This window comes from Balaenoptera physalus, assembly GCF_965194825.1.
Source record: "Balaenoptera physalus genome assembly, chromosome: 10".
In the NCBI taxonomy this organism is placed as follows: domain Eukaryota; kingdom Metazoa; phylum Chordata; class Mammalia; order Artiodactyla; family Balaenopteridae; genus Balaenoptera; species Balaenoptera physalus.
In genome coordinates, this window is record NC_138889.1 from 43622366 (window position 1) to 43646580 (window position 24215).

The following is a 24215-nucleotide window of genomic DNA, read 5'->3' on the forward strand; positions in this document are numbered from 1 at the left end:
TTTATAATTTAAGTGTAAATGTTGTAATATTTAGGAAACCACTACAAGAATGGAAATGGAAGGTACATGTTCTATACTCATGGAAATAAAAATAGAATGATAAAAACTATTCAATCCAAAAAAGACAATAAAGGGGAGAATAATAAAGAGGATTGGTGGGACAAATAGAAGCACAAAATGAGGTGGTATATTTAAACCCAAACATTATCAGTAATTACATGAAATATATATTAATTAAATGCTTCTGTTAAACTTGTAGTTCACCAAACTGGAAACTACTTAAATGTCATCTACAGTAGAATGAATAACTATAGTATAGACACAGTATGGAATATTATACTGCAAAAAATAAGGGTAAAGACAATTTATAAAACCTGCAGCTATATACAACAGCATAGATGAATCATACAAATTTAATACTGAGCAAGAAAACAAAACACAAAAGAATGCACACAATCTATTCCATTTAAATAGAGTTAAAAAATAGTCAAAATTCAACTACTTAGTTTAGGAATGCATATATAGAAGGAAAAACTATTTTAAAAGTAATGATACGATTATCATTAAATCTTGAATAATGTTTATCTTTGAGGAAAGGGGAGGGTTTGTGATCAGGGCATGACACATATGCGGGGAGGGTCTGGAAGGCTGGTAATGTTCTATTTCTTATTCTGCAAGTGACTGCAGGGTGTTCACTTTATAAATATTTGGAAAAATGTACTTATATGCATTTGTATGAATGTAGGTTACATTTGACAATAAAATGGTTTTAAATCATGAATTTAAAATGGTGAGGAGAGTATTATTTACTCTCATATTCTCGTGAATATGATTTACTATCAGCCATGTATTCTACTCATTATATAATTCTGAGTGCTCTGCATGTACTCATGCAAGGGGACAGATTTCTGTCTTCAAGAAACATAATTTGTACAGGGGCCTCCAACCTTTCCAAGTTTAATGATGCCTTTTAATATAAAAAATTTCCAGCCTCAGGAATTAGGCATTTTAGTAGCTGTTACTTGGAGAACTGTTAATGGGAGGGGGGAAGCTTTTATTAAATCAATAAAGCCTTTTAATAAATTTTTATTTTATTATTTTATTAATCACAATAGCATCTATCTGTCAAACAGTAGAATGTATTTATATGAGCCAAATATTTCATTTGTAATTTCATTGGTAATGCTTTATGTGCATATTCATTCATTCATTCATTCACAAAGCCTTACTGAGATCTACTTCTAGCCAGACACTATGACTATGGGTTCATGGACCCTGGGCAATATTTTTAAGTCCCCTCTGCACAGGTCTGTGGTACTCAGGTTGAGAATCATTGATTTATATCATGTCATCATAGTAATGTCTCTATACTGGCCTCTCTGCTGAGAACTTCACACAAAAAATTAAAGGGACACAGATCTTGCCACACCAGATAAAAAGGATCTGATGCAAAGTCATGGCTGTGTACACAGATTCTCAGAAGGAACCAAATCTAATATATTTGTTTCAGGATATTATCCCTTTTATTTCTCTAGCAGCCATTATTTGCCTAGGATTCATCACAAACACTAGATGGACATTGTTCTGGTTCTCAAGTCTATTTTATTTTTGTTTATTAATTCTAATCTTATATATATTTCCAAATTCACCTCCAAATCTGCCCCTTCCTGCAGTGTAGCATAGGAGGTAAGAGCATGGGCTCTGGGCTCAATCTTCACTGGTGACTTCAACAAGTTAATGCGTTAATGCATCTCTCTATGTTAGTGAAGAGTCTCTTGGATGCAAGCATCAGAAAACCTAGCTGGAACTGTATTGTTTGTAATTTAGAGAATAAATTGTTAGTTTCTTGATTTTCACTTTTGTCCAGATAAATGGCACTGGAACTAGACATTTGCTAGGGAATAATAATACTAATTTGCAAAGATAGGAGATGAGGAGAGCAGTGCACAAGGGGTATTGTAAGATATTCTGGATAAAGCTGTACCTGGAGTCAGCTATGCCTGAACCAGATAGATCCTGACTTAGAACAACGGAACATATGTTGCATTGCCAAGGTTTTGTTTAGGTCCCACTTCTGCAAGGGAGCTGCTCCTTACCAGGAAATTCCTAGAGGCCATACTGAACTGGGAGGGCTGTTTCCCTGAGTAGCTGCAAGAGTGTGTGTGTGTGTGTGTGTGTTTGGTGGGGGGTGGGGGGGAAATGAATTGTACTCAAATGACTCAAATGGGCAAAACCAAGGTTGCGGGAAGGCAGACAGTTCCAGAAAAAAAGTGAGGTCATAATTAGATGATGAAAAAGGAGGCAGAAACTGATGGGACCAAGACCCAGAAAACATGAGAGGTCATAGAGCAGAGTGGTTATACGTAGATCCAAGAGCCAGAATCCGGGGGATGATAGCCAAGATCCACTAGCTTCTGTTTCACCTTGAGCAGCTAACTGAACCTTTCTGTGCTCCAGGGCCCTCATTGAGGAAATGCACATGAGAAGTCAAAGTGTGATACTTGTCAAGCACTTCCATCCATGCCTGTCCCATGGAGGGGACTCAACACATGTCAGTTATAGTTACTACTCCATCAGCATCATGTTTTGCTTTCACAATCCATATGCTGGTGTCTGACTGCCCAGGGCTCCCGAGTTTTACAGGAAAGCAGGGAGACACCATTCTCTCCCTTCCAATCCTAGCTCTAAAGTTCCCACAGAAGATACCTTCCCTGCATGAAAGCTATGACTAGAAAACAGGGTCACGTTGTAAAAAAGTGACCACTCACACCCAACTAGATGAATTAGGGATCATAATTCAAGAAAAGGGGGAGCAAATCAGTTTCCATAACAACAGAAGTGAGGAATGACTTGGGAGATAACATAAGAGTACAAACAGCCCATTGATGGGTCACCTTTATTCAAAATTAAATCGTCCTTCTCTATACACAATGCCAAAGTGTACATTAAACCTGAATATTTGCCCCAGATTGAACTCTGTGCTTAGCCAGGTCAAAACTGATATTTCTGTGGTTAAGAAAAAAAAAAAGAAGATTCCACTCCATGAGATCAACTTTTATTTTATATCTCACTAGGTTTTTATTCTGTGGCTTTTCTTTCAGTGCTCTACTTCTCATTGTTTTATCTCAGATTTTCTGAATGTTCTCCTCTAACAACCGATATAAACACAATAAACAGTGTAACAGTCAAGACCCTTGATATAGAAGTGGGGGCACATTAGCAGCAAGGCATCCAAAGACACTGAGATAAAGCAGAGAAAAGCACGACATAGCTGTGAGTGGGGCTCAGTGAAGAAGGTACAGTGGTGGGGAATGTGGTGTGGGGAGAAGGGTGAGAGCTAAATTTCAGGTGTTATCAGAATATTACATAGGTATGTTTGTGGCCAATTACAAGAAATGCTTAGAATGGTATTATAAACAGAGTAAGCGCTAAATAAATATTATTCAAGTGAAGGTAGGAATGAATGAATGAATGAATGAGAAATCAGGCTTTTGCTATCATTAGCATATAGGCATTTTGATAAATAACGGAATCTTAAAATTAAAAGGGGCCCAAAAAGTCCCTTTGTCTACTTCCCTCACAAATGGTTTTAGCTGAAGTACCTCAGAATCTCAAGTTTGAACTAAGAGCCAGTAAGAAAGAAAGAAAAAGAAGTAAACACTGAAGCATAGTTTTTTGTTTTTTGTTTTTTGTTTTTAGGGAATACAAAGTGTTCTAGAATAATGGATCACTGAAGGACAGTTCTTAGCAAAAAAGCTATCATGGGAGAAGTGGAAAGGACCCCAAAGAGGTCACTAGTCATACCATCTCTCCTTCAGCTGTAAAATACAGAAATCATTAGTTAATACCAACACTGTTCTACATTTGTATAGTACTTTTGGTTCCCGAAGTGCATTCAAAGACATTTTCTCCATTAATCCTCACCAGGAAGTAGGTATACTTTTCTGGTATCAAAAGAAATTACTAGCCCAGAAGTAATGGGTACTTGTTGACTTACAGAAGCACAGTTACCTGAAGACAGAAATATGGAATGTCTTTATAAAAGACTGCTCCACAAAAATCACATTCGTTCATTTGGTAACAGGGAGAGCTGTTGAGTTAATTGGTATCTTGTCTTTTTGAAGCTGTGAATTCATCAGCATTAATTTGGAAAGTATTTTTCTCTCCCTCTCCCAAGACCACAGCAAGGATGATTATCCAAGTAGGGAGGGGAGGGAAAGTGGGGAGTGGTCCCGCCCTTGAGAAGACTTCTCAGGGACTGGGAAGGGTAGAGGGTGTGTGTGTTCTGGGCCTCACCTTGTACCTGTGCACCATTTGTAGGCAGTGTTGGAGAGGGACAGGATTTAGAAGGGAGCCCTGCTGCCAGGGGTCAGAATGATGGGGGTGAGGGGTATAGTGTAATCCTCCCAGAGCAGCGAGCCCAACTGGTTGCAAAAGATCAGAGCTTCACTGTACAGCACAAAAGGTCCTTTACCTCCACTTCCCTCAACTGTATAACTCTCGTAACCCTGGGATTTTGCTATGAACTGTAGGAGGTGGAAAGAATTTTTAAAAACAATAACTAATACTGGACTTGCTGTGAATCTTGGTTAGTTGATATTTGATTTGATTTGTTTTTTTTAATTTTAATTTTTTAATTTTTTTACTTTTTGTCTTTTTTTAACATCTTTATAACAGTATAATTACTTTACAATGGTGTGTCAGTTTCTACTTTATAACAAAGTCAGTCAGTTATACATATACATATATCCCCATATCTCTTCCCTCTTGCATCTCCCTCCCTCCCACCCTCCCTATCCCACCCCTCTAGTTGGTCACAAAGCACCAAGCTGATCTCCCTGTGCTATGCGGCCGCTTCCCATTAGCTATCTATTTTACATTTGGTAGTGTATATATGTCCATGCCACTCTCTCACTTCGTCCCAGCTTACCCTTCCCCCTCCCCATATCCTCAAGTCCATTCTCTAGTAGGTCTGCATCTTTATTCCCGTCTTGCCCCTAGGTTTTTCTGATGATTTTTTCTTTTTCTTTTTTTTTTAGATTCCATATATATGTGTTAGCATACGGTATTTGTTTTCCTCTTTCTGACTTACTTCACTCTGTATGACAGTCTCTAGGTCCATCCACCTCACTACAAATAACTCAGTTTCATTCCTTTTTATGGCTGAGTAATATTCCATTGTATATATGTGCCACATCTTCTTTATCCACTCATCTGTTGATGGACACTTAGGTTGCTTCCATGTCCTGGCTATTGTAAATAGAGCTGCAATGAACATTGTGGTACATGACTCTTTTGGATTTATGGTTTTCTCAGGGTATATGCCCAGTAGTGGGATTGCTGGGTCATATGGTAGTTCTATTTTTAGTTTTTTAAGGAACCTCCATACTGTTCTCCATAGTGGCTGTATCAATTTACATTCCCACCAACAGTGTAGGAGGATAACCTTTTCTCCACACCCTCTCCAGCATTTATTGTTTGTAGATTTTTTGATGATGGCCATTCTGACCAGTGTGAGATGACATTTCATTGTAGTTTTGACTTGCATTTCTCTAATGATTAATGATGTTGAGCACTCTTTCATGTGTTTGTTGGCAATCTGTAAACCCACACACATATGGTCACCTTATCTTTGATAAAGGAGGCAAGAATATACAGTGGAGAAAAGACAGCCTCTTCAATAAGTGGGGCTGGGAAAACTGGACAGCTACATGTAAAAGAATGAAATTAGAACACTCCCTAACACCATACACAAAAATAAACTCACAATGGATTAAAGACCTAAACGTAAGGCCAGACACCATCAAACTCTTAGAGGAAAACATAGGCAGAACACTATGACATAAATCACAGCAAGATCCTTTTTGACCCACCTCCTAGAGAAATGGAAATAAAAACAAAAATAAACAAATGGGACCTAATGAAATTTAAAAGCTTTTGCACAGCAAAGGAAACCATAAACAAGATGAAAAGACAACCCTCAGAATGGGAGAAAATACTTGCAAATGAAGCAACTGACAAAGGATTAATCTCCAAAACATACAAGCAACTCATGCAGCTCAATATCAAAAAAACAAACAACCCAATCCAAAAATGGACAGAAGACCTAAATAGACATTTCTCCAAGGAAGATATACCGATTGCCAACAAACACATGATTTGATTTAGAAATATAACGAGGTAATGTTTCTTGCACTTGAGTATCATAGAACAATTGTGCTTGGGTTAGTCTTCATGCAATAAGCGTTTATTGAGCACCTACTGTGAATATGAACATACTTTAGGATACGTGTTGGGGATGTAGTGAGAAACAAGACAGACATGGTCCCTGTCTTTGAGAAGCTGGTTCCATCTATCAGGAAAGATGGACAAACAAGGAATAACACTGCAATGTGCCGAGTGTTACAACAGGACAAGTACAGGCTCTGAGACACCAGCGACCAGGGCTACATAACCTGGTCTGGGGGCCTGGGAAGGCACCCCTGCAAAAGCCACATTTAAGCAGAGGCCTGAAGGATTCTGTCCTGCATTACGCACTTCACTCCCACCATTACCATACTAAGCACTCACCACCGTTACAGGGTATTCGCCATTTTCAAATCTCTCACTCAGTATTAAGCTCCTGGAGGTCTTGGAGCACGATGTAAAAAAAATTTTTTTAAATCTTTGTATCCCCAGCACCTCTTGCAGTCCCCTTCAAATAGTAGCCTTTCACTGCATGGCAGCTACATGAAAAAAATAAAAAATGGAATAAATGAATGAGTGAATGAGTGAGTGAATGAATGGCTGGAGTCTTAATCGCACTATATAGCAGCAATGCTAATGTTTCTTTTCAAAGGATGCAGGCTGTATGCTGCATCCTAGCTAAGCAGTGCCAGGACAGTGCTCTTTTCCACGTGGCCAGGTGAGAAGCATCCGCTACTTAAGGCTACACTGCCACTGTGAGGACAATGCAGGTAGTGCCAAGATTGGGCAGGACCTGATAACCACTTCGGCTCTCAGCTTCAGGCTGGTGAGAGCGCTACCAGTGCAGACTCACTGATGAAGTAGGGAAACGCCCCCATCCTCATGGTCCCCTTATTCAGGCAGCCACCTGCCCTACTGCAAAGCGAGGGCTTGCAGTCTCTCTTGAAAGTGGCAGCCCAGGCAAGAAAATGGAACTGCATCTTCATGGCACAACTTTGGGTACACAAAGAACTTGCCGCATTTCTTCCTCATCCATAGGCTGGAGAAGAGACTTCTAACCCCGCCCCACTGCTCCCATTGCCCTGGAAGAGCCCCTTGTTGACCACTGACTTAGTTCAAGTTGCTTTAACCAAATGCCAAGCATAGGGTGGCTTAAACAACAGAAATTTATTTCTTACGGTTCCAGAGGCTGCAAGTCTGAGATCAGGGTACCAGTGCAGTCAGATTCTGGTGGGAGCTCTCTTCCTTGTTTGCAGATGGCTGTCTTCTTGCTGTGTCCTCACGTGGAGAGACGGATGATCTCCTTCAGGTCTCTTCTTCTAAGAGTACTAATCCCTCTCCTGAGGGCTCCACCCTCATGACCTCATCATCTCCCAAAGGCCCCACCTCCAAATATCATTACACTGGGGATTAGGGCTCCAGGATATGAAGTTGGCGGGTGGGGGTTGGGGGGAAACACAAACATTAAGTCTCTAGCTACCATTCTTGGATGAACACGATGCAGATGCACCACCCCATCGCAAGACCTGGCACGCCTTAACTGAAACATTCTCCTCATTGGCGTCACTTCTTCTCTCCTCTCCAGGGGGCTTTAAATGCTGGTGAAGCACCTTGGAAGGAATAATGTGCTAGCGCCTTCCTCAGTGAGTCTCCTGGCCAGTCCCCCAAACTTCTGTCCTGGCCACTGCTGGGTGGCCTGAGGCACTGGGAGCTAGGACACCTGCGTTCTAACCCCAGCTCTGCCCCTTCTAGGCATTAAACCTCAGGGTAGTTGATTAATGTCTTTGAACCTTAGCTCATCTGTAAAATAAACACGAAAATACCCTATCTTACAGGACTGCTGAAAGAATCACATGGTATATACATTAACTATCCTTTGTAAGCTTTAAAGCACTATACACATACAAAGTATTAGTTTCATTAAGTCCTACATGTCTGAAAAATGTATGAAATAGCGATGCTGAAAAAATGTGCATTCATGTTGTGGAATTCTCACTGTCTCTGCTTGTCACCCACGTAGCCCAGGGAACCACGAACCTGTGTCCCTTTCCCTTCTTTCTCTCATTTCTTTCTAATTAGATCACTGAAACAATAGTTATGAGCAAAATTTAACGTCAAAAATATTTATTTAGTGCCTACTATGTGTCAGGAAGGGTTCCAGGTGCTGGAGATACCAGAGATGAATGTAGACAGGTTTCTGCCCTCATTCACTGGGGCTAGAGCAAGGGGGTGAAACAGACAGTCCCTGCCCACAGGGGCTTACAGTTCAGTGAGGGAGGTGGGAATTAAACAATTACACAAAACTTAACTCATGCTAAGTATACAGAAAAGAAGGCAAATGTTTCATATTGGCCAGAGTTTCTATCTTGTCCTTATAAAACCCCAACTATTAGCCAGGGGGAGCATTAACTAAATGTCCAATATTTTAAAACTCCTTTCAAACCAATATTCTAAACAATTCTCCATCAGGCAATGCTCAGAATCACCAGCAAAATGCTCAGCTTTTCAGATTGTCCTCCCTTCCCTCTGTTTCATTTCCAAAACAGGTGGGGCGGTATAGGATGTGAGGCAGGGGCAAGAGTTGAGGTCCTCAAGCTGTGCGTCCTCTCCCTCTTGCAGTCTCCAGGGAAGTGCCTCTTGCAAAGTGCTTCCTGTCCTCCGGCAGACCCGAGTCTTTGCCACGTTCTCTCTCTAGCCTGTGGGCTTGACAGTCTACTCCTGACGTCTATTGTGACCTGCCATGGCTGACCTGACGGCAGACCCAGTGGCTTTCCACTCAGCATCTATTCGACATGGGAACTGAAAGGTCTCAGGAGAGTTAAACCTCAGGGCCTCCCTCTGTGACCACACCACTAGATGCGAGACCTGCCCCAAAGGCCTGAATGAGAAAGGGCGGTAATGCTCACACTGACCTGATGAGTCGTCCCCAGTCCAGACCCAAATGAGGTCTACGGGGACGCACACGTCTTGTTCTCCTCTTGCTCGCTACTTCTGCCTCTTCCCACCAATGCTCAGGGTTGGAAAGTGGGTGATATTTCTTTTACTTCCTATACACGATATCTGTCTCATCGTACTGTTGGTGAGTCTTGTGGCTTCACTAAATACCCTTTGGGAGAACCTGGATGCCAAGTCCCTGCTCCCAGTGAATTCATTATCCCTGTTCACTCCCTGGTCTCCCGCAGCTGCTGACCTTTACCACACTGCTTTCCACATGCCTGGACCCCGCTCCCCCTGCCTTCTGTCTAAAGCACTGCCAACCATGGATGTTACATGCACTGGACTCCTCCTGAATGACAGGGGGTGATGGTGGGGGGATGCAGCAAAACACAAGATGGGAAACAACCGGAAATCAACTGGTAGAAGGCACTGACTTTAAAGACCCTCTGCTGTCCCCACCACAGTGATTATCTCGCTTGTGACAATCCCAGCTCTTTCACAAAGCCCTGCCTGCCATCGTCTCCTGGACTCCTTTCACCTCCCTCTAGCCAAACATTTCTCCAACTCTCTCAGTACCAGAGACACTTGTTACCTGTCCTCCAGGCAGCCAGTCTACTACTCTGCTATGGAGAGAATTTTAGTTCTCATTTTATCTGATGCTTAGCTGAGAAGCAGCATAGAGTAATGGTTAAGCTTATGGGTTGTAAAGCCATTCTGCCCAGGTTTCAAATCTGTACCACAGTTTCCCCATCTGTAACTTGGAATAACCAACAGCTCTACTGACTGGGGCTATCATGAGGGTTATATGAGGAATATACGTATGTAAGATGCTTATACCTGTGCTTGGTACCAAGCAAGCACTCAATGAAAGGTAGATGTTATTTTCTCAACTTCCTCTTTCCTAGGCTATTCCTAGACCATTGGTTCTCAAACTTTAGCACACAACAGAATTATCTGGAGGGCCCAGCCCCAGAGTTTCTGATTCAGTAGGTATGGAATGCAGCTGGGGAATCTGTACATCTAATAAGTTCCCAGGTGTTGCCATGAAGCTGCTCCAAGAATCATACTGTGAGAACCATAGGTCTAGACAATTTTTTTCCATTTAAGAAAGTACCATTAAGGTTTTTTTCCTTGACATGAAAACCACTGATCTCACCTTCCTACCCTTAAGAAAAAGTAGAAGCTTCAACTTGTACTTTTTACAAATTCCACAGGCAGAAAAGAATATATTGAGTATGTTGCGTGTTCTGTGTGAAAGAAGAGAAAAAAATGTGCACGCGTAACTTCATTTATTGCAAAAAAGAAACTTAGGAAAGATAAACCACAAACTAAGAGAACTGTTTACCTAGAGTGGGGTACAAAGGACAGGAGATAGAATGACACTTCTCTGAGTATACTATTTTTTTGTATACAGTTTTAACTTTTGGAAGCATGTTAGTATTTTGCATACTTAAAAATTAAATCTTGGGCTTCCCTGGTGGTGCAGTGGTTGGGAATCTGTCTGCCAGTGCAGGAGACACGGGTTCGAGCCCTGGTCCGGAAGGATCCCACATGCCATGGAGCAACTAAGCCCGCGTGCCACAACTGCTGAGTCCGCGAGCCACAACTACTGAGGCCCGTGCACCTGGAGCCTGCGTTCTGCAACGAAGAGAGGCCACCGTGATGAGAGGCCCGCGCACCGCAACAAAGAGTGGCCCCCGCTCACTGCAACTAGTGAAGGCCCGCGTGCAGCAACGAAGACCCAACACAGCCGTAAAATTAAATTAATTAATTTTTTTTAAAAAAGAAAGTTTATAAAAAAAAGTTAAATCAAAAAGTTTGTGGAGAGGAACTGAATAAAAATTGAATTAAATAAAAACAGAAACTAAGTTAACAGTATATCAAATGGATGACAGAACTACATAGAAGGGGGAAACAAGAGAATGAACCCAACTCATTTGGAACACAGTACTTAGATATATACCCTCAGTCGAAAGAAAAACAGAAATGCAAACATATATTGTTTTTGTAGTGATATGGGTGTAGCAATTCTGAAACTATTTTGTGTTCATTTTAGGACTGAGCAAAGGAGTAAATATAGTGATGCTTCTGGAGGGCCAGGTTTTCCATGTGGGGAAAAGGAAGTACAATTTATGGAATGGGGAGAAATAAGGAAGAACCTATGCTATTTGCTTAAACTTAGAGATATCAGTATGAAATCATAATTTAAAAAAATTAAAAAATAATCTGTATATGTGTATGTATTTCCCAGGTCAGTTTGCTGAAAAAGCCTAGAAGTAATGCTACCCCGGTAGCAATGAACAGACGTAGCACTAGCGTGTAGCTCTTGGTGTTTAAATATCATTCCCCATTAAAAATAGCTGAGTCAAAAGTACAAGATAAGACTAGAACATTTTGTGTGCAGAAAATCTTTAAAAATACGGGACTTGACTGTGGAGAACGGTATGGAGGTTCCTTAAAAAACTAAAAATAGAATTACCATATGATCCAGCAATCCCACTCCGTGGAAAATATCAGGAAAAGACAAAAACTCTAATTTGAAAAGATACATGCACCCCAGTGTTCAAAGCAGCACTATTTACAATAGCCAAGACATGGAAGCAACCTAAGTGTCCAAAGACAGATGAATGGATAAAGAAGTTGTGGTGTATATATACAATGGACTATTACTCAGCCATAAGAAAGAGCAAAATAATGCCATTCACAGCAGCATGGATGGACCTAGAGATTGTCATACTAAGTGAAGTAAGTCAGACAGAGAAAGGCAAATAGCATATGATATCACTTATGTAGAATTTAAAAAAATGATACAAATGAACTTATTTACAAAACAGAAACAGAGTCACAGACATAGAAAGTAATCTTATGGTTTACCAGAGGGGAAGGTGGAGGAGGAATAAATTAGGAGTTTGGGATTAACAGATACACAATTCTATATATAAAATAGATAAATAATAAGGACATACTGTATAGCACAGGGAACTATATTTAGTATCTTGTAATAATCTACATGGAAGAGACTCTGAAGAATATTTATATATATAATATATATATATTCAGTATATATAGACTGCATCACTTCACTGTACACCTGCAATACAACACTGTAAATCAACTATACTTCAATTTAAAAATGTACAAAAAATGGGGCATGTAAAAAAGACAGAGGAAGAAGCGTGGATGGATTTCTACTGGCCAAATCATTGACAATTTGAGCAAAATAATAATAATAAAGAATAATGATAGTAATGGATTATAACACATTGGGGAAAAAAACCAACCAAGAATCCATGAGTCCTTAATGATACTAAAAAAAGAAAGAGAAACAAATAATAAGGATGGCAGGAAGGCTTTTCTTTATAGTTGAACATCAACTAATAAATGTAGAAGGAATAATAGAAAATCACCATTTTTAAACCATCATACCAATATTTGGCTTAGATAAGAATTATCAAGGAATGCTAAAATGATTAGGTGGAAGTCTGTTAGGGATGAGCATATTCACACATTCTGAAAATTTCTCCTCACAGATTATTAACTATAAGAGGAAAAAATTACTTTTACAGTAGGCAACACTGTAGCAAAGTAATCATCCATGGGATAAACTGGTATCACATGTTTCCTGATAAGATGCACCAAGGTCACAACATCACTTATGTAACATTCCTCCAAAAGTGTATAACCAGAATTTAATCATGAGAAAATTATCAGGCAAACCCAAATTCAAGAATAAGCCATAAAGCAAGTGGTTTATGCTTTTCAAAAATATCAACGTCAGAAGAGACAAAGAAAGGCTGGGGAAAAAACTGCAGATTAAAGGACATTAAAGAGCTGTGACAACGAAATGAAAGCCACAATTCACTACTGGGTGAACAATTAGGGAAAAAACCTCACATTGTTATAAAGGACATTATTAGGACAACTGCTAAAAATTTTTATATGAACTGCCTATTACATAATAGTGTTATATCATCATTACATTTTCTAAATGATCATTGCTCCATGTAAAAGAATGTCTCTGTTCTCAAAAGATAGATGCTAAAGTATTTAGGAGTAGATAGTTGTGATGTCTGCAACTTGCTCTCAAATGATTCATCAATAAAATTACAATATATATACATATAGTTATGTATATAGAGAGAGATAAAGCAAATGTGGCAAAGTATCAGCAATTGGGGAATCTTAGTGAAGGATATATGAGAATTTATTGTTCTAATTTTGCAATTTTCCTATAAGCTTGAAACTTTTGCAAAAGAGAAAGTTGAAACAAATTTTTTAAGTCTTTTTAAGTCTTTAGGTGAAGTTCTCTCCCCAACAAGATGACATTATTTTCCCTTTAAGCCCAGGGGTCTTCCACTAATTTTGTTTTACTATTACACTTTTCTGTTGACAACTTTTCCTTCCCTGGCTTGGGAAGCAGGTGGAGAGAAGGTGATGGGCACGATTTGGATTCATTGCATTTACAGTGTCTCCAAGAGACCCAATGAGACAGGGACTCAGGGGAGAGGTTTAGGCTAAGACATGGAATTAAGTGTCAGGTGGTGATACTCCTTTGAGAGTTTTTCTTGGGGGAGCTTGGAGAATAAGAGTATCACAGTGAAGGAGACTAAGAAGTGGCACACATGAAGGGAGAACCCAGGGGTGCCATGTCTCAGGAGCTGTGGAAGGACAGAATTTCAGCATGGAGGCCATGGCCAGCAGTGTGAGTGCCCCGAGGAGTAAAGCAGACATCTGCAAAGTCCACTGGATTTGGCAAGTAGGTGGTCCTTGGTGACCTGGGCAACAGCAGTTTCCAGGGGGTGGGCAGTGGGATTGGTGTCGAAATCATGCTTGGGTGCATTGGGAGTGAAATTGCTGAGTCTACAATTCCGATAAGCCTATTTTGAAGACAATGAGAGCAAAACTGTAGAATCATAGTGACAGTTGGGTGAAGGCAGATTTTTATTTTTGATTTTTAAAGCTGGAAGGGATTTGCCCATGGAAATTTGCAGAAGTGGAAAGGGGAGATTCCCAGATTAGCAACAGCCCAGAGGAACCCATGGGCAGGGGATCTCCACACACTGGAGGGGCCAGCCCTAAGGGGGGAAAAGAGTGTCTTTTCCTACCTCGTAGCCTGTGGTCCTCAGGGTCTTGCCTTCTGTCCTGGATGCCCTTTCTCTTCTATAGGGTTCTCCTCTCCTCTCTCAAAAACAAACCAGAATGTTCCCTTCTTTCCTAATATCTCCCCTGATGAGCCACCCACAGGATACCACAAAGCATTGTACTGATATGGGTAGGACTCAGAATTTGGAGTCAGAAGACAGCTTAGATTTTTCTGCTTGACTTCCTCCTGTGTTATCCTTCCCGAGCAGCAATTTTCTCGTCTTTAAAACGGGAAAGTATACTTTATTTTGTAGGTTTTTCTGAGACTAACTTAATATATGAAAACACTTTAAAAACTCTAAAGGGAATGTGATTAAGTAGCTTCCAGTTTTCATTGTTTGTTGTGTGCATATTTTGTTTGTTTGTGTTGGTCTGTTATGATTGTGGCAAAGATTCATCCAGCAGTTATTTGTCAAAGGCTTACCATGTGCCAGACCCTCTGTCCTCAGGATCCGGCAATGTTCTAGTGACCAGGAGACCTGGAAGTTGCCAAGAACGTTCTCTACAGCCACTGGTTCTGACTGGGCAGCTCACACAAGATCGTGCGCCTTTGCTTTTAGGGAGGATTAAAAAAAAAAAAAAAAAAAAAGCGTGTCAACACAGACATCGACTCTGTCCGTGTTACGTAATTGTGATGAACTGTATAGTGCAAGTCAATGGGAGCCAGCTGGCAATTATCACAGTGAGGTTATAACTGAGAACAGCTTATAATAATCTAATTTTCCACTAGGTGACAGCAGAGCCCATGGTATTACCCTAATCATTGTCCTCTCCAACAACTAGGTCTGAGAATCTTCTGAAAGATCCTGCCATTCTGGAGGGAGTAATTATTGCTAAAACGGTGATACATGGCTTTGAGATGTCATTGTTCATCTCCTGAGAGACCTAAACTCCAGCTTTTTAAAATGAATTTTAGTTTTTGACATTCTAAGTCACTTGAATTTATGGAAACAACTACAACAGTAATTTTTTTTTTTTCACACACATACACTGTATTTTATTTTTACAAGAGATAAATAGACTGACACCAAGCATTGTACATGGATGACCACAACAAAAGTACAACAGTAATTTTAAAAGCTAACATTTATTAAGCATTTGCTACATGCCAGGCATTGTTACATGTGTTCAGGGTCCCTGAGACAACCCTACTTCTTAGAGGCTTCTCAGGGACAGAAAGTCCCTCCTCTAATGAAGAGCTAAGCCTTCCCCAGGCTGCTCCAGTAACCGTAATACTAACTACATAAACATGTCCTCACAGTTTACCCTGCCTGGGAAAGGAGGAGTTTGGCTAAGCATACTAAGAGACCTTTATAGGGCTGTATAAACAATTTCATTTATAATTGGTGTTTCTCAGAGCACTTTTTTTTAAAAACCTTTTTTCCTCAAACTCATGTTAACCCTTGGTCGGGTCCCCTGTTGGTGGTCACTCATCTTGGGAATGTCTGGTGAGTTTCTAAGTGACTCGATGGAGTCTTTTTTCAGGGGCTGAGGCTGAAAAGCCAGGCAGAGTGAGTTTGACTCACTGTGGCACAAAGCCTTAACCATCAGAAGGAAGAGAGAATTAGAGCAAGTGGCTGGCATTTGATTCTGTCCCGTAAATGTCTTCTAAACGCTTGTCTTGGCCCTGAGGAGAGCAAGGACTGAGAAGTAAAATGGCAGGGCAGTTTTGGAACAGCCTGATGCACAAGCAGGCCTGCTTTGGTTTTTTCTACCAGAATATAACACAGACACCAGAGAGGCATTCTAGCTGGCTCCTACACAGCTACCTACACAGCTATTTAAATGTGTTACGTATTTCTATATCTGAAAGAATGCCGTAAGTATAGAGAAAATTTCAAAAGGCACAACAGGGCATACAGTTAAAAAGTAAGTATTCCCTCGCACACCTATTCCCCACAGGCACCCGCTGTAACCACAGTTACCAGTTTCCAATGCTGCCCAGCTTTGGCACCCAGAGAGAACCGCTATGCTCGGTAGAATTGCAACAGAGATGCTGGCTCCTGACACAGCAGCTCCGGGCAGCTCAGACAGTGGAGTTTGTTAACATGTAACACCTCCTACTGACTCTCAGGGGCTAGGAGGTCACGGCATGTGGGAAAATGAGCCAGAGAAAACTGGGAATTAATGAAAAGATGGCCTTATTTCTACCCATAGACTGGTGTGCCCTGGGAAAATTCAGTGTACTACTATTATAGAAATGGCATATGTTCTCAGATGAAGGTTTAAAAATACAGCTAAGTATATCTCCTTATGTAAGTGCAGATATATACATGTGTGTGTGTATATATATATATATATATATATACACACACACATATATGTGCACTTTCACATGTATATATGAACATATATTTGATGCAGTTTTTCCCTGCAATATGGACCCAAGAATTAGCAAACAATGTCTCCATGAGAGAAAAGCTGAGATCCCTAAAGTCACCAGGAGCCTGATCCCACAAGGTCAGCTGGAACCATGAGAAGGAACAACCACTGCAGAGCGGCAGCCAGGCTGGACAAGCACACCGCAGCCCCTGGCACTGGCCCAATGTGCATCCACAAAGCACGTATGCTGCTTGACCGTCTCAGTTGACACCCAGCGTAATTATTGCATCCTGTTCCAGTCACAAAAAATGTCCCAAGTTTGTCAATAAATTATATGATCACACTAAATACAATTCTTCTGTGCTTCACCTTCCCCAGCACAGCTCCTTCAGGGGGTTGGAATGATTTTGGACCTCTGAGTTAGGGCAGGCTGAGGAGTCTAGCAGCTTACGTACCCAAAGCTGTAACCGCTTTCTCTCCCTGGGGCCTCTCCTGGATCTAGCAGTTCCCTATTTCTGGGGTCCTTGAACATAAAAGGGCTACCTCCAGTCCAGACAATGAAACTCCTTGTCCTCCCTTCGAAGATTGGTTGTCCTAAATCCCTATATCCCCTTTCTTCAAAGGCCTGCACTCAATAGCACTAAGGGAAGTTACTGCTGAGAAGGGTAATTTCTCAGGATAGTTCTTTTGGGTCCCATCAAATCCCTAGCATGTCATCTGTAACACAAGAAAGAGAAGAAAATAAAACTCCACCATAACCCTCAACTAGAAATTTCCAGTGGTTACTATTATTAAAACATCTTCTTCTGGATATATATGTAAAGTCTTTTATTAGAGCTAGCAGTTTTTCATCTGATTTGTGTAACTTTTCCGGGTAAACAATCATGATTTGCAACTAATAACTATGTTGACACCCTTCCAATATTTATTTATTTAATCTTTTAAATATTCTTATTTTAGAGTCTAAAACTTCTAGGATAAAATTAAATAATAACAGTGATAGTTGGCTTGTTTTCTTCCTGACTTTAGTAGAATGCCTCTAGTATTCTACCATAAAAAATGATGTGTGCTGTTGGTTTAGGACAGGAATTTGTGTGAAGGGAGTATCCTCCTATTCTAAGTTTACCAATTACTTTGGTTCTAATTTATAGAATAAATTGTTAGTTTCTTGATTTTCACTTTTGTCCAGATAAATGGCACTGGAACTAGACATTTGCTAGGGAATACTACTACTAATTTCACAGCATTGTTGCATTAACTTATCACATTGCCTAGAATGTAGCAATTGCTCAATGAATGCATTTTATAGCTATTGTTAATGATAATTATTATTCTATCCTTCAGTGGGATCATAGTGAAAAATCTCCTTAGAACGGATTTTGAACAGTTAAAAGTGTTAAATCTAAGGCTATCTAATGATCATTCTAAGGTCACTGTGCTCTTTTCTTTAAGGGTGGTAGGGTGACCAACTTTCCTAGGTTGCCAGGATTGACGGGTTTCCAGGGATGAGGGCTAGATGTACATTTCTGATTGTCTGGTGCCCTTCACCTAATGTTGCCCAGGGTCATCTCAAATTCAGTATGTTCAAAATCAGACTCATCATTTGAGCTTTCAAATATGATCCTTTTTCTGTTTTTTCCATCTCTGCCAGGACTAGTACCAACCAACCAGTACAAGCCAATTTAGCCTGAGCTTAAATATCAGAGTTATCTCATTCCCTCCTCCCACCTGGCCAATGCACAGACCCAGCTGATTCTAACACTGTGCTCTGTTCACCTCAGCAGAGCATGCCCACTGTCACCTCCCATCAGGCCTCCTCACACTTCACTTGTATTGCAGGGGTTTATTCACTCAGCACCCCGAGATTAGGCTGTGTCCCACCTGATTATCCTCTATGTTGCTGCTTACATCTTCCTAGAGCTAAAATCTAATCACAGCAGTTCCCAGAAGATTAGCGGTTCTCAACTGGGATGTGTCCCCAAATCGCCCAGAAGTTTTGAAAAACTCAACTGCAAATGAGACTTACTTAGTCTCTGGCACTGGGGCAAGGGCCTGTGTATTTTGAGAAAGCTCCTCATGGGATTCTGATGATTAAGAGTCATTGCTGTAATGGAACCTCAACGCCTACTGAAAACACCTCAGATTTCTTATTGTGATATTTAAGGCACTAACTTTTGCTTTGAGCCTTATCTCCCTTATTCCTTACATATCCCAAAGGCTGGCGCAAACTGACTACAACAGTTACTGTTTCCTGAATGCCTCCTGATGTGTCATACCTTTCATTAGTCTGCTTTTGCTACCAGGAATACCCTTTCTTCTCCATTTCTGTTTCTCTCAATTATGCCTTTTCTTCAAGGGCAAGCTTAAATGAGACTAATTTAGATAAAAATACATTTAAAGCACTTAGAATAGCTCTTGAGTGATAATAAGCCCTCATAAATACTAGTGGATGTCGTTATTGTGATGATGATATAAATTTAAAAATTCTACCTCCATGAATCCTTACCTTCCCCTAAGTCAAAACTACTCTCTCCTTCTTTTTTGTTTCCATTGCCCTTTGTTTCCACTCCTTTTAGGGTCCTTGGCAGATTCTATTTCATTTTCCAGTTATTTTTGCACCAGCCTCACCTCTCCTGGTAAGTGCAACCTTGTTGATGAACTCTGTGTTGGTCAAGGACCACATCATACTCAAAACCCTAGAGTCCCCACTCAGTCTTGCTCTCAGTTATATTCTCAACAAATTTTTACTCTTTTAAATTGAGTTCTAAATGATCCATGTTAATTGCCAATCCAGCCAGGACCAGATGTTAAGGGGCATTTCCAGCCTTCATGCCCAGCATGTTTTGTCTCAGAGCTGAGCAGGGGAGAAGCCTGACTAAGAGCCCTTTAAATTAAAAGTGGCAAGAGAATTTCCAATCAGAGCTGGCAGAAGAAGACATTAACATTGGTTGAGTACATACCGTCTGCCAGGACACTGTGGTCTGTTTGCCCTTGGAACAGCTGTGTAGTGTGGAGCTGCTCCTGCCTTGTCATGTACTCTTCCCTCCCGTTGTTTGCTTAATGTAACATTTACGTCTGACATTTGCTTAGCGCACCTCCCCAGTTGTTTCTGAGCCTAGTAAAGAGGAAACAGTTCACTGGGCGGCAAGGCCAGGTACTCAGATTTTCCTCTGAGAATTCAGGACCAGAGCTGTCGAGCGAGGGCAGAATTTGTGACTGATGTGTTAGCAGTGCTCTTTTGAAAAGTGTAACATACTGTTAAATGTCAAAATATCTATAATTTGTCCTTACTGTCAGCTAGGTGGCTATTTATTTATTTATTTTTTTAAATTTTTATTTATTTATTTATTTATTTATTTTTGGCTGTGTTGGGTCTTCGTTTCTGTGTGAGGGCTTTCTCTAGTTGCGGCAAGTGGGGGCCACTCTTCATCGCGGTGCACGGGCCTCTCACTGTTGCGGCCTCTCTTGTTGCGGAGCACAGGCTCCAGACGCGCAGGCTCAGTAGTTGTGGCTCACGGGCCTAGTTGCTCCGCGGCATGTGGGATCTTCCCAGACCAGTACTCGAACCCGTGTCCCCTGCATCGGCAGGCAGATTCTCAACCACTGCGCCACCAAGGAAGCCCTAGGTGGCTATTTAAATTGTTTTCGAAGGATGAGTTTCAAAGAGCAGTGGCTTTACACCCAAATCCACACTCCTGGGAGGGGTGACAGTATTGGCCCATGGCATTATGTCCCTGTGAACAGTACCAGAAATGGAGATCCAACTCGCTGGAACAAGGGACAAGAGTGGCTCTCTGGGCACGTGCTCCCATGTTGGAAGGTGACTAGCACTGTGCCTAGGGTGGCCATAAACTTACTATTCAAACTGGGACATTCCAAACAACAGAGTAAACTGGGGCTGTCCCAGGCAAACTGGGACCTTTGCTGTCAGAGCATGGATCACCCCATGGGAAATGGAGTCCAGGCAGCCACTCTTTTCAACAACAGATAAGTGCCAAAAGAGAAGGTGTGAATCCTGAGAGCAAGTACAAAGGTCCTCTGGATGTGCCGGATTAACCTTGAAGTGACTGAACTATTCAATAAGTCTCTGTACCGTGACCTAATGTAAGAGCAGGCTTCTCAATTAAAAGAGCAAGTCATGCATTGGGTCGGCTGAGGGGAGTCAGGCCTCTTCTTGTAAACACTGCCCTGTGACAATGGGGAGGCATGGACGCCGCCTGTACGCTGAAGTTAACACCCGAACCGGGAGCGTCAGTGGGGGGGCGGTTGTCACACTGACTGCATCCACCATCTTCTGGACTCTCCAGCCAAGTGGTCATCCTAGGGCCTCTCCAAATCCTGACTTCATCTTCAAGGCTCAGTCAGAGGTGAACTGCTCTAGTAAGTATTCTCACTGTCCTTCAAATGCCATCGCTTTCCACTCAGAAAAGTGGAAAAGTTCCTCAGAACTGCTATACCTTCTCTGCTACAGAATTTGAGATTTAAGGGGAAATGCATCACCAGCCCAACTAGAAGGCACCTCTACTTATTTTTAACCCCTGTCACATTGAGAAGTCGTTCAGTCCAGTTGTTCCGCCCTTGGCATATACAGCTGTGCATGGGTAAGTGTTCTTGTACGTGGACTGTTTTGTCTTCCCAAATTGATTGGGCAAATGAACCATGGTCCCTCCTCCACCCACATGACTCAGTTATCAATGAATACTTGTTGACTTTGAGAAGCTTATTTTGTATGTAGAACCATCCTGGGTTTGTTCCAAATGGAAGAGCTATTAACTTCAGCAAAAATTACCTGAGCTTTCCCCTTATTTCTCAACACATTACCAAAAAGCCCTATCCTAATCTGGTATGGATAATCAGACTGCTTAGAGACACAGGGGCATGGAGTCAATACTTTAGCCTGCAGGGTGATGCTGGCATCCTGAAGTGTGCAGTGGAAATGGTATAATCAGTAGAAGCTTTGAAATCCATCAGGTCAGAATTGGGGTCCTGGGTCTGGTTCCTACTATGGGGCTTTGGGATTCACTTCCTTTCTGAGCAACAGTTATTTCTAAAATATTGATAATAACATCTGTTTTGCAGGGCTTGTGTGAGGATTAAATGAGATAACATATAAGAAAGCACTTAGCATGACGTCTAGAACAGAGTAAGTGCTCAGTAAATGTTAGATAATCTTCAAGTTGAATGGGCTCCCTATGTTGTTTTAGGGGACGTCAAATCCTGTAAGCCTAGGACAGAAGATGAGAGTGGTTGTAAGAAAAAGAGGAATAAATAATATCAGTGATTATACCTGATGCCAGATGCCTGGAAAGGAGTGTGGTAAAGAAACAATAATCCTGGAGCTTGGATTGGCTTCTCTGGAACCTTTCACTTTAAATGTAATCAGTTGTAAACTGCATCCTCAGCCTGAAAATATTTCAGCAAATTTGAGAAACTACAGAAAAGCATTTCCCAAAGTTTGGTCCATGGAACACCAGTCCTAAGAGTTAATTCATGAAAAATGGTTCTGATGTCAAGTGCGTTCGTTAAATACTGCATTCTGTATCACCCTCTTGGATATGGCCATGCACATTAACATATTAGAGACTATGAAAACTCTGCATTAAACAAAACTGTTTCGTTTCGTTAAACTTATTTGACCATGGAACACTTTCCACATGACATTTGTTTACATTGACTTCACTATTCCAGAAACAAATTTTAGGAAATACTGCTTTAAAATGGTGGCTCTCAAACTTTAGCATGCGTCAGAATCACCCTGGTGGGCTTGTTAAAATACAAATAGCTGGGACACACCCTCAGCATTTCTGAGTCAGTAGGTCTGGGGTGGGGGCCAAGAATTTATATTTCTAACAAGTTTCTAGGTGACGCTGATACTGCTGGTCTAGGGACTACACTTTGAGAACTACTGTTATAGAATACAGAAATTCCATCAGGCTCTCTCATGTTATTTCCTAGAACAATGCTTCTCAAACTTGAATGTGCACACCAATCACATTGTATTGTTTTACAAACAGAGATTCTGATCAGTAGATCTGGGGTGTGGCCTGAGATGCTTCATTAATAGACAAGGATGCTGTTGGTCCATGGACCCAACTTTGAGAAGTGAACCAATAGAACGTGATACTGCCCAAGCTCTTTTGCTCTCCAAGTAATGAGGCATCCTTCTATCAAAACTTCTGGTAAGTATTTCTGTAAATTCCAAGTTAACCAGAAAAGTAAACTGATTTCTTTTATCTATCTGGACAAACACTTACAAAATTTCACAGAGGATTTGTGTGGAGCAAGTTTTCTGCTGACATCATCAGGCTAACATAGACTTGGGTAACAGTCTGTAATCTTTTCTTCATACGATTTACCGTAAACCTTATAGTCATCTGAATGAAAGCTTGTATTCATTAGCTGTGGGTGACAGTGACCCAACGTAACAATGATTCAGATAAGATTTCTCTCTCACAGAGAAGTCCAAGATGATGTTACTAGTTCTACTCTAGGAAATCATCAAGGGCCCAGGCTCCTTCTGTTTTGGTGGCTTGTCATCCCTGGAGTGTTACCCTTATTTGCATGGTTCAAGGGCAAGACTCATATGCTGCACTTATTCTGCTCAGATCTCATTGGCCAGAGTCTAGTCATACAGCACACATGGCTAGGTTCCCACGTGCAGAGTTAAAAGTTGTATTTCCATGAAAAAAAAAGAAGGGACAATGAATAATCTCTGTTGTAGCAATGATAGTAATAAATTATGGAAGGGGAGGGAAAATGGGGGCATGGGGATAGCAATTTGCTTGAGGAACATTCACTTAAGGTATTAAGATATGCTTGTGTGTTACTCTAGACCTGGTGGAAAGTACTGTTGTAAAGTACACTTTTTAAGTGTTTCCTGGTTTATATTTCTTTCTCAACAGTAAAAGAAGATGATTTACAAAGACAGTAGACGGTTCAGCAGCAAATCTTTATAAACCCGTTAAATGTGCTTCAAGAGTCCTGCAAGGAACCAATTCCTGTGAATAGCAGCAGTTAACAACATGTTCTTCCATTGGTTTGGATAGTATACAGGAGAGCAGCTTTTCTGGGGGAAATTCTTGGACCATTCAGTTGTTAACAACGTGGAATTCAGCCCAATTTGGGCTAGTGGCTTCATTTTTCCAGGACATGCTTAAAGAAATCAAGCTGTGGAACATGCATAGCAGTTGAAAGGCACTATTTTGTACAGCACGAGGCTGTAATTTATGGTCAACTCCAGGAGGTACCCTCTTATGCATGGAAAACCTATCCGCCATGAATGGAAAGTCTACTCTGTCACCACTCCTACTGTACTAGTCCAAGTCCAGAAGGTATGAGGCCAGGCAAATTTTACGCATGGAGGGCTATATTCCAGAATCAAGGTTTTTTGTTTTTACATTTTTAATTGAAATAGAATTGATAGATAATGTTTCAGGTGTACAGCATAGTGATTCAGTTTATATATTTATATATAAACACATGTATATATTCTTTTTCAGATTCTTTTCTATTATAGGTTATTCCAAGATATTGAATATAGTTCCCTGTGCTATATAGTAGGTCCTTGTTGTTTACCTAGTTTATATATATATAGTGTGTATCTGCTAACCCCGAACTCTTAATTTATC

The 24215-nt window shown here is 40.9% G+C and overlaps 1 protein-coding gene across 1 annotated transcript in view; it reads right to left on the reverse strand.

The window, feature by feature from the left end:
* Window positions 1-24215, reverse strand: part of DEUP1 (deuterosome assembly protein 1) — a 247949-nt gene that overhangs the window by 213779 nt on the left and 9955 nt on the right. The window contains exon 3 of the mRNA XM_082409954.1: window positions 14690-14818. The gene's annotated coding sequence lies outside the window, so the exon portion shown is untranslated. The remainder of the gene's footprint in view (window positions 1-14689; window positions 14819-24215) is intronic.